General features: G+C 33.1%; 1 non-coding gene across 1 annotated transcript; it reads right to left on the bottom strand.

Moving 5' to 3' along the window:
* Positions 1-10,055: 10,055 nt before the first annotated feature.
* On the bottom strand, positions 10,056-10,208 carry LOC140604362 (small nucleolar RNA SNORA62/SNORA6 family). The gene has a single exon (XR_012007282.1). It is a non-coding gene; the product is annotated as a small nucleolar RNA SNORA62/SNORA6 family (small nucleolar RNA).
* Between the last annotated feature and the right edge of the window lie 1,993 nt (positions 10,209-12,201).

The following is a 12,201-nucleotide window of genomic DNA, read 5'->3' as shown; positions in this document are numbered from 1 at the left end:
TAATTCTTATTATTTATTGCATATAATAGAATACAGTTTCCCCAGGTAATTTTATGGTGCATCCATCTCAATTTATTCTCTAAGTGGAGGGTGATCTTCCCAACCAGAAAATGATATCTTTTCTTATTGTCAACAACAGCAGAAAATGCTAATCTTGCAGACAAAATGCAGCCAGCAGAAAGAACAAATGCACTGAACACTCAGGCTATAAAAAAAAAAAAAAAAAAAAAAAAAAAAAAGAGGAATTGCATCACCAATTGGCCATTTCTTTTTTTCTTTCTTTTTCTTTTTCTTTTTTTTTTTTTTTTTTTTTTTTTTTTTTTTTTTATGATAGTCGCACAGAGAAAGAGAGAGAGAGAGGCAGAAACACAGGCAGAGGGAGAAGCAGGCTCCATGCACCTGGAGCCTGACGTGGGATTCAATCCCAGGTCTCCAGGACTGCGCCCTGGGCCAAAGGCAGGCGCTAAACCGCTGCGCCATCCAGGAATCCCTCATTTTTCAATAAATAGGTGGCAATTTGAAGAATGTAATCATGGAAAACAAAATCACACCTAGAAATAAACTGAGTACTTTGATACTTATGAGTCTTTGGGCCCATGGGTGGTTCAGTGGGTTAAGCATCAGACTCTTAGTTTGGCTCAGGTCCCTATCTCAGGGTCTTGGGATAGAGCTCCACCATTCAGTGGAGGATTCTCTTCCCCTTCCTCTGCCCCTTCCCTGTTCTCTCTCTTTAAAATAAATAATTCTTAAAAAAAAAAAAAAAAAAAGGGAAGACAAGTCTTTAGCAGTCCTATGCAATGACCATGCTAAGTGATAAGTGTTGGAAGTAAAAACCCAGGCAACAAGCATAGAACACTATCTGCAGGACAATACAAGGAATGTTTCTTTAAACATACTAATTACAGTGCATTATCTCCCCTACTGGGAGATAGGGGAGGTAAATCAGAGAACTCTCTTTGTACCCCTTTATATCTTTTCTAAAGTCTGTAATCATACTCATGTCTACCGCATATTTTACCACACTTTTGATGACTCTGATATTAATTTATCTTTCAAACATGCAAAATGTTATTTTGAAACTGAATTCTTGACAATCTTATGTAGTTTTTAAAAATTTTAATATATTTCTACTTTTATAAGAAATTTGTTTAATATATTGTTAAGAAGAAAACTAGAGGCCCAAAATGATGGCAGTTAGGCCAAGTCACTAAACTGAAGCTTAATACCTAATCTAATTGCAATTTCAATCTTCTCCAGATATGTAAGACATAACTGGCCAATCAGGAATTTTCTGAATAGTGTCAGTGAGGCAATCTGTCACCTGGGAAGATGAAATCATCTACATGATAAGATCCCTGATTTCTCCCTAAGGGAAAGTGACCTTGCCTGGAACAATTCTTTTCTTTTGTTAATAAAACTTTCCTGCCCCACCCTCCTTCCTAAAAACAAAACAAAACAAAAACAAAACAAAAACCTTCCATCTTGTACAACTAGGAGACAGACACTCTCTACTTGCTAAGTAGGATTCAGCCTAATTCATGAATCATTTAATAAACCCAATTATAATCTTCAAATTACTCTGTTGAATTTTGTTTTTTAACAGTACGTAGTTACCTCATTCTGTGGAAAATAACATCTTGTTTTTGTGTCTCGTTTTCCACATTTGCTTTAAGTTCTATCTTGTATATACTTTTGTATTTATTCTGCATGTCTAAATTTCTTCTTAGTCATTTTCCACATCAAGAAGCTCAGTTATATGATTCTGGTCAAATATGAAGTTGAAGGAGAGCAGAATTTGCTACCACAAAATATGCCTTTTTTGCATAAGGATTATTTTAAAATGATTATTTTTAAGAAACAGCAGCCACAGTAGACACTCTGAAAACTGAGAAGTTATCCTTTTGTACTTACATTTACAGGGGAAAGTTTTAGTTGTAAGAGTGTCTTTTTTGCTGTACCAGGAAGAGGGGAATAATTAAAAACCTAAACTTCATTGGTAGAGAAGGCAGAATTTAAATCTGCATAAATAATCCCATCCTCCTTTACCATGCTTTGCTTGAAAACCTCCCATAATTGGCTCCACATTCCCCTGCCCTCCACCCCCCAACATTTTATCTTGGTCTTTAACTGGAGATGTTATTTAAGGTAATGGCTTGGGCCATTTGGGGGAATTACTCTTTCCCTGAGTATCCTCCATGTTTATAGTAGGTACACCTATTAAACTTACTTTTTTCTCCCATTAATTCTCTCTCTCTCTTCTAGTGGTTTCTCTCTTCTAGTGGCTGAGAAACCACTGTTTCTAGAAGGGTAGAAGGAAAACTATTTTTCCTTTTCTATAGTGTTTTGCTGTACAGAATTTATTTGGCATCTTATTTGATTCTAGATAACTTAAATTGTTTAACTTTTGAATAACCTAATCTGAGGACTTTTGTTGCTATATATATATGTGTGTATATATATATATATATGACATTTATTATATACTTCATATCATTTTGTATAATTTTACCATTTTATATCATTATGAAATTTAAAGTTCCCAGTTTATGCAGTTCTCACAGGCAAAAAATGTTGAAAAATCAATATTTCTTGGAAATTTATATAATAGAAATGAGTTTTTTTCTTTTTTTGCAGGTATATTTATAATGAATTTTAATTAGAACATCTCTTTCTCAGATATTTCTCAGTATTTTACCTCAAGTTCCTTTCACTCTGTTTCATGATTAAATATGTTTATCATATTTTTCTTGGAACAAGTTCCTTTCTTCAAATCTTTTCTCATAAAGCAGACTTCCTATCCCCAGATACATCTCATAGCTCTACCTTATACTCTCTTAGGAATTTTGAATCATTGTTCCTTCATTAGAGTCTGAAACTGGACATAATATTTCAAACCTGATCTTACGAGGACTGAGTAAAGGAAATACTATGTCCCCTGATTTATTTCTAATTCTTGTACTTCTGTAAGATAGAAATCTGCAAGGTGTTCACATTGCTGACTAGCATAGATGACTCTTCAGGTTCTCCCTTCCATCAAAGTCATTTTCATCTTTTTAAAATGCAAATTGAGCATCCTAACAACATGTTAATGAGAAGCCAAAGCAAGTGTTGGCAATGTCTTTCACAACACTGTAAGGTATGAAAATGGAGTTTCATTTTAGTAAGCAACTCCCTTGATAAGCCTAAATCTCAACCTTCATGGTAGCTGATGTGGAGATCGATCAACTGAATGACATCTTTAACAACTTTAATAAATTTGTTATATTTCGAAAGAATGACTGGGAGTATCTACTTGATTTTTTTTTCCTCTCTTGCTAAAATTTCTGAATGTAAAATCTAACAATAAACAATATTTTATTAGTTGGTGAGTTTTTATAACAAGAGTCTAAAAAAAAAAAAAAAGAGCCTACTTGAGAAAACTTCTTGTCAATACTGCTTCTAGTTACAAGTCCAAACTCTTTGATTATAATAATGATTTACAATCTCATTAGAAACCATTAATTTCTATAGACTCTCCTTTTTATGACTCTCTAGCAATTTCTCCAATAAAAGTAATAAAGCAACAATATGGAGTTTCATTATCAATTATTATATACTTAATTGCTAAATTGACAAATACCATTGTTTTTAAGATGAAAAATGTGGAATATGATTTTTTGTAAAGTCTGCTATTTTGTAACCAAACTAACATGAGTTCCCTCCTTGAAGAGTCAAGGAACTATACTAGAACTATACTAGAGTTGTCTCAACAAAAGAAACCTTATTTTCAGCAAATCAGAAGATCACAGGAACAACTCCAGGCAAGGGTGAATGAGTTCCTTTTGTTTAGGGTTAGGATGAATATTTAGATAGGGGACCTTGCCATTGTATGTAGAGGAGGGCATAAGGTTGCACAAGCACCAAATACTGTATGTTATGTAAATGAGGATTGCCCTCCTCTTTGCAAAGATATTTTAGTATGATGACCTGGGTCACTCCATGGTCCATCCATGCAGGTGTAATTTGGGAGGTAAGCTCAAACTGGCCTAGGCAGTCTGGCCAGAGTTCTTCCTCAGAGTAATCACTATTGCCTGAGTGTTAGTTTTAATTTCCATCGCAAGTGGCTATGGCCATTGATTGTTTTGCCTGAGTTAAGAGATAAGCTGGAAGGAAGAGCTTAAAGAAAAATGTGGAAGGAAGGTCGAAGGTTGGTGGGTACAAGCAGGTGAGAAGTAAAGGTCAGGTCTTGAGGTCTAAAAACCCGTTTACGAAATGGTTTTTTTTATTTATTAAATAAAAATGTTCAAAAAATAAAAAATTGTAATGTGTTATTTTTAATATTTTATATCTTCAATATTATTTATAATATTTGGAAATTTTATTTAAACGTATTACCCTAGGAAATTTTGAGAACATTCAGATTCGAGGTGATAATTGTTTTGACTAATAATGTCATCATAAAATAAGACTGCTTGTGAAGTACATAAATTCCACCATTAGGGAAAACAATAACAATGCTGAATTGGTGCTCGTATTTTTTGAATGATGCTATTTGGAAGAGTATGAGAGCTGAGGACTACTAAATTCTTCATATGCTATTTATAAATGTTTGTATTTTTGTTCACAATAGACAAATATAATTTGTAAATCCACTATTAATGTATGCATTTTATTTTATCTCTTATTTCAAGAAAATAAAACAGTTTTAGGTTTAACATATGGAAAACACTTAATAAAGGATCCCAGTGGAATTAGTAGTCATATTTAAGAGTAAAATCAATAAGGTCTTCTGGAGTAGAGGGCATTATTCTGTTTAACAATACTGACCTGGATAAAATAAGGTAGAAAGAAACATACATTATCTAGTTCAACCAACTTATTGCACAGATAAGAAAGCTGTTAGCTGAGACTTACTGAGGTTAGTTTATCTGACAGTTGTTTGGCTATTTATTGGCAGAATTATGACCCAAACTTAAGTTGTCTGAATTTCAATCCAGTATTCTCTCCACTATGTCATGCTGGACTTCCATATTAAAAAAAAAAAAAAAAAAAAAATTAGCTTTTAAAACATTCAGATGAATATTGTTTTAAATATTTGGCTTATTATGTTAAGATAATAGCAATGATAATTTTATTTACATAATGTAGATTTGTAAATAACTTCATAAAGAGTAGGGTCAGATATTTGCCATTTTCAGGTCAATTTCTTGGTTAATTTTAAGTAAATAGTTGAAATATCAATAAAAGTAAATGGAAAAAGTGTGTTCTCTGATTTTTAAGAAACCAAATATACTTTCTGCACTTTTTGTGCACATGATATGTAGCAGGCACAGCAAAAGACAAAGAACAATGAAGTCAGAGAGATAAGGGAGGTTTATGCCATAAGTGGTTTTGTGAATTATACAAGGGAGTTTAAAATTTTCCTAAAAACTATGAGGTGCCATTTTATGCAGAGGCATAATAAAGGCCAGTTAAAGCAAGAAAATAAGTGGAATTAGCAATCAGAGAATTAACATGGAAGTTTATAAGAAGTCATGTGTGAATAACAAAGCAATGATGGTGAAAAAATAGAAGTGGTAGCAGAAATTTTAGATGTAGATGAGATCCTAAGAGATTAGGATTGAGATATAAATAAAGAGTAACATAAAGCTAAGAATGAAGCTGTGCTCTACGTTTACTTTTAAGTGTCAAATGGATGAATATAACTTGAAAATGAAAGTAACGGAAATAGGGATAAGCAGTGATGTGGGCATATTCCAAACCCTAGGTGCCGCTCAGAGTTCCTCTTTGCTAATATATTTCCATTAAAGTTGGGACAAGTTAAAGGGTGTCATTTTTCTGCACAAGATATGGGCACAGTCTCCTTTTGAGGATTTGTTTCTGTAAGTTTTCTTTTAATTTTCCAGCAATATGGTTGTAAGGCTAAAACACTTTTTATAAGCCAAAAATGGATGGAAGAGATGATACTCACATGAGCTCTAGGCATTAAGGCAAAGGATCTCTACTCACCCTACCTTTGTTCCCCATAAATTTCATTACAATTGCTTTCTCAAAGTGTGATTTGTGGACAACTCACATCTTCGTTATCTAATCCAACTACTAATCTGAATCAGAATGAGATGAGTGGGTGGTGTCCTGGTAAACTGCATTGAAAAGAAGTACCCCTTTTGACAGTTAGATTTCATAAAATTTAGAACAATTACTTTAAATGTGAAATGTAAACATAGGCTAAGAACACAAAGCCATGAAATCCATATTCTAACTCTTCCTCATTCAATATGGTAGCTAGTAGCCACCACCTAATGTAGCTATTGAGTACTAAAATTATGTCTGATGTGTGATGAACAGAATTTGCAATTTTATATAATTATAATGAACTATTTCTTTTTTTAAATTATAATTTATAAAGTATAAAGTATAGTAAAAGTATAAAGTATAGTATAAAGTATAAAGTATTTATAAAGTATAATTGACATATAATACTATATTAGTTTCTGTTCTACAACAGTGATTCAACATTTATATAAATTATAAAATGCTCACCAAATAATTAAATATTTTATTAACTTAAATTTAAAAACTAATATAAAAAACCTTTAGGTATGTTTTATAAAACCTAAATACAGATTAATTATTTATGATAAAAATATAGTATCTGAATTGATATATGTTGTGTATGAGTACACACTGGATTTTGAAGTTTTGATATGAAAAATGTGTATAGGGCAGCCCCCGTGGTGCAGCGGTTTAGCGCCGCCTACAACCCAGGGCGTGATCCTGGAGATCCTGGATTGAGTCCTATGTCAGTCTCTCGTCCCACGTCAGGCTCTCTGTATGATGCCTGCTTCTCCCTCTGCCTGTGCCTTTGCCTCTCTCTCTCTCTCTCTGTCTCTATGAATAAATAAATAAAATCTTAAAAAAAAAAAACTTAAAAAAAGAAAAATGTATGTATATAACATTTATATTGATTACATATTAAAATGATAATTTTTGACTATGTTGGGTAAAATAAAATATAAATGCATAGTATATGAATAATACTAAACATGATATATTATATATTGACTATTATAATCAGAATAATTTATATAGTATCGTTTGTGCTATATAAATATATAAACCACCACAAATATAAAATATAAATGAAATATATTGTTCAAATTAATTTTTTCTTTTTTAAAATTATTTTTAAAATAACATATATAGCTCGAGTTTTATTTCTCCCAAACAGCACTTGTCTAAACAAAGGTGTATCACATGTCAGTTTTCTGGAGCTGCATTGCACATTACTAGAAACTTAGTACTTAAAACAGATTTATTTTCTCTCAGTTTCCACGGGTCAGAATCCAGGCACAAATTAGCTGTATCCTTTGCTCAGGGTCTCAGAGTCATGGTGATATTCCCATCTGGAGGCTCAACTGAAGAAGAGTCTCCTACCCAGATCATTCCAATGGTTATCAGAATTCCTTGTGGTAGTAAGACTAAGCTTTAGTAGGTGGCCTATGGTTCTATGCCACGGAGGCCTCTCCATAGACAGCTCACAACCTCTCTGCTTGTTTCTTCAGAGGCAGCAGAGAGCGAGAGAGAGTAATTTTAGTGAGCTGAGAATTCTTATAACATGATCACAGTAGTGATATCCTATCACTTTTGCCTTAAAGTGTAACCTAATCATAGGAAAGAATCCATTGCTGTATTCTATGGGTTAGGAGCAAGTCATAGGACCCAATTACACTCAGTAAGAGGGGATTACACCAGCATGAACATCAGAAGCCAGATGTCACTGGGGGGCATGTAGAGTTTGTCTGCCACATATCTGTAGTGTCACATGTCCAATTGATGTCACTAGGAGTTCACGTTGTCAGCTAGCATATGGAATTCTCTTGTTACTGAGTTTTCATGGTATTAATTATATTTATCTTCAGAAACCTCATTGAAACAACTCTGTATTACATATAGTCATGAATGGAAATTAATTAATACTAAATATGCAGAGAAAAAGTAATTTCCAGCTATTTTACTTATTGGTTAGCAAAACACTCAAGAGCTTCCTGTGCAAGTGCGAGTGTTCTCAACACCACATCATCATCTCAAAGCTATGTCCTTGGAGCAGTCTCTGGGAGCAGAAAAGGTGAGGAAACCCAGTCCAAGGACAGGGGAGGGGATGAGGAGCCTCTGAGTGCTGTGGTCCAGCTCACAGGTCAACTGGCGGTCACAACTTTTCAATTATATTTCCCAACACTTGTTCATAAAATGACATTCACTGCAAAAGACCATGAAGGTAAATATAAATATGTAAGAGGTTCTGAACTTAAAATCGTATTGCTATTAACAGAAGACTAAAGGCCACGTCTCTTTGGAAAAACTAAGTCAACTCAAATAATGGATATATTTAAACTGTATTGCTACTCACTCTAACTTAATGTTTAGCTACTCTAAACTTACTTTAATAGAACTTTAGGAAAATTTGTAGAAAAAAATTAATTTTGATATTAAGTTAAACCATCTATGTCTTTAAGCTCATTTTGCTAATAGTGATTTTGTGCTAATATAAATTTTCTAAGAGCAAAATTGTATTATTATAAAAGAAACATGCATGATTAATAGATCATATTTGTAAATAGGTCATATTTTCTTAGATGAACAAATAATCTCACTGAAAGTATTTTATGGTAAAGTATAGTATGCTGTATAATTTTATTTTATGCTGTTACATAACATTATATTATAAAGTAAGCTTACCACGGAAATACTGTATGTTCTGTCCCATACCACTGCAATAAGATTATCAAAATAAAGTGAGTCAAATAGGGCAGCCCTGGTGGCTCAGCGGTTTAGTGCTGCCTTGGGCCCAGGGCCTGATCCTGGAGACCTGGGATCGAGTCCCACATCAGGCTCCCCACATGGAGCCTGCTTCTCCCTCTGCCTAAGTCTCTGCCTCTCTCTCTCTCTGTGTCACTCATGAATAAATAAATAAATAAAATCTTGATAAAAAAGAAAGTGAGTCAAATGGTTTTTGTTTCCTACTGTGTATAAATTTATGTTTACACTATACTGTAGTCTATTAAGAGTACAATAGCATTATGTCTAAAAAATACCCTAATTTTAAAAAATACTTTATTGCTAAGAAATGCTAACCATAGTCTGAGTTTTTAGGGAGTCATAATCACTGATTACAAGTCACCATAACAGACATAATAATAGTAAAAAAGCTTGACATACTGCAAAAATTACCACAATGCAACACAGAGACAGGAAGTGAGCAAATGGTATACAAAAAAAATGGTGCCTTTAGACTTGTTTCATGCAAGATTGCTACAAAAAACAAATCAATATCCACAAGGCACAGTAAAGTGCAGTGCAATAAAATAAGGTCTGCCTGTATAGGTTTACTCTTGCCTTTATTTCTGTGAAACTAACCACCCCCAGATTAAGTGGCATAAAACAATTATTTTATTACTTTTTATAATCTGGTTTGTCAGGAATTTGAGCAAGGATTGACTGGGTAGTTATGTTTTATATATCTTATTAGCTGGGGCGCTTCAATTAGCTGCAGTCAGCTGGTGACTGAGCTGGAATGGAACATCACAGATAGCTTTGCTTTTATGTCTGATGTTTCAGTTTTCCTCTTTTATGTCTTTGCTTTTATGTCTGATGTTTCAGTTTTCCTCTCCTTGTGGCTAGCTGGAGCTTCCTCTCGGTGTCATGCTCTTAGGGCAGTTCAACTTCTTACATGACAAATGGATTCATGAGGGAGAATGGTAGTCCTAAATTCTTAAGGCCTAGAATGGGAATAGGCTTTTTGGTCTTTTTCTTTCTTTCTTCCTTTCTTTCTCTTTCTTTCTTCCTTTCTTTCCCTTCTTCCTTCCTTCCTTCCTTCCTTCCTTCCTTCCTTCCTTCCTTCCTTCCTTTCTTTTTTCTTTCTTTCTTTCTTTCTTTCTTTCTTTCTTTCTTTCTTTCTTTCTTTCTTTCTTTTTTCTTTCTTTCTTTCTTTCTTTTTTCTTTCTTTCTTTCTTTCTTTCTTTCTTTCTTTCTTTCTTTCTTTTCTTTTTCTTTCTTTCTTTTTTTCTTCTTTCTTTAACTGTAGCAAGACTTGCCACTAAACTCTACTCATTGGACCAGAGACCCTTGTGGTGTTAGCAAAAAACTTACCTCTCATGTAGCACACAACCTACACTTGTGAGTCATCAGCCAGCCAGTGGCCTCAACTCCGAGCTCTGCCCATGTGCAGTGGAACTGGTATATTTTTTTGCTTTTTCTAAATAAACTTTGCTATGTAGGACCTTCATGCTTGCTTCCTTTGGCTTAGATTACTCTTATGTGACACAGCATGTTTGCTATTACATACTATTTCAAAGTCCAGCATAAATGTCACCTAGAAAATATCATCTTTAGCTACCTTAATTTTGAATCTATTCCATTCAGGTCTTGATTATCCTTTATTTATAAGTTTCTTCATTATTTGTAATTATGCCCACGTAAATATACAAAAATATATATTTTTTAGTTATTTCTTCAATTGTTCTTGTTCATTAACTGTCTGTTCAATCAGAATATAAATTCCACAAGGGACTAATTTGCTGTTCTGTACATTTTTGTTTATAACATAAGTAGCATTGTTGTGGCAAATGATATTTGCTAGGTAAATATTTTTTGCATGAAGAAATGACAAGAGAACATCTTAATGAGTTCATGTTAAATGAAAAAAGAGATTATAAAACTGAATGAGTAGAACAGACATTGCATATGCATGTGTGTGTGCATGTGTGTGTGCGTAGGTAAAGTCTGGAAGAAGATTCACCAGGGTAATATTCTTACTCTTTATCTTTGAGAATGGTATTTGGTGAATTTTTTTATTTCTATTTTTCCATTTGTTTAAAAACTGAAATATGGATACTTATATTTAAAAAAATGTGTTATATAACAATTTAAAACAATTCAAATTTAATATTATTTTGTCATTAAATAATTTTCTTATAATAAGATTAGAATTTTAGTCTCATATTACTCAAACTTTAGATATTTTGTATGCCAGTGAGTCTGAATTCCATGGCTTTTTTTTCACTGAAACCTTTTGTTTTTCTAAAGCATACAAGTAACTCATGCTATGACAGTTTTATGTAAATTAAAGCTAATTAGGTTTGATCAATATATTAGTTTTCTTTAAGGATGCATTCAAGTAATTGTATAAACCATAGAGAAAATTAATACCCACATTGCCCTCGGCATAACACTTTCCCCTTTTTTTATTTAGTAGAAATGGATCACGTAAATGTTAAATTTGTGCTGTTCTGCTGACAGTGAAACTTAACGAAAGCCCCCATGCTATTAAGCTAAAGTTAAAAGAGTAGAGCTAAAGAAATTTCTCTATTGTAAGAGAAATGTGAGCTTTGCAGAAAGTAAATTGGCTAGGAGAAATTCAATGAGGTGCCATCTAAAATGAGTAGATAAAGTAAAGAGAGTGCTTTGTAGAACCTGTGAGAAAGCAATTTAGATATTCCTGGTGATAGCTCAGATGCCTGGATGCCTAGAAGCAATCTAAATCTGCAACTACTTGGAAGATATTGAACAGGAACACTCTGTCTTGTATCATTTTTGTGTTTATCTTTGCCTGTTGATCTGCCATCACTGTTAACCATTCATTATATATCGTATCATTCCATTAAAAAGGGTAGTAGAACAAAGACTTAAAACTCCAAAGTCCAAAGTCGCTCTCATGCACAAGAATTTCTCTGTATACCCGGTATTCATGAGTACCAGGTATGCTTCATTTATGATTCTATTCCAAATGAGACTGAAAGCAATTTAACAAAATTACTATCAAGCCTTATTCATATGTGTTTTGACATGCACATCTTGATTGTCCTAAGAATTAAATTTCTTCATTTAAATAAGTTTTTGGTAAATTATAGAGTTTTTGGTCCATCCATACACAATCTACATATACTTATGTACATTCTAATTACGTATGAACCAAATCTTCCTCCTCATTATTCATTATATACTATCAACAAGAAGTATCTCAAACCATTTATGCATTATCTAATTTAATCCCTAAGAACACCTAGGAGTTGGAAGCTATCAACATCCTTTTAAAAGTGAGGTAGTAAGCCTCAAAGAACACCGAACTTGTCCAGACCTTGGTATTTGAAACCAGTTATCCTTGGGCTGAAAGCCAAATAAGTAAATAATTTAAATATTAAAAATAAAATCATAAATGTGTTA

This window comes from Canis lupus, chromosome 14 (assembly GCF_048164855.1).
Source record: "Canis lupus baileyi chromosome 14, mCanLup2.hap1, whole genome shotgun sequence".
Classification (NCBI taxonomy): Eukaryota; Metazoa; Chordata; class Mammalia; order Carnivora; family Canidae; genus Canis; species Canis lupus.
The sequence above is the reverse complement of the archived record's forward strand: the minus strand, read 5'-3'. Positions and strand labels throughout refer to the sequence as shown.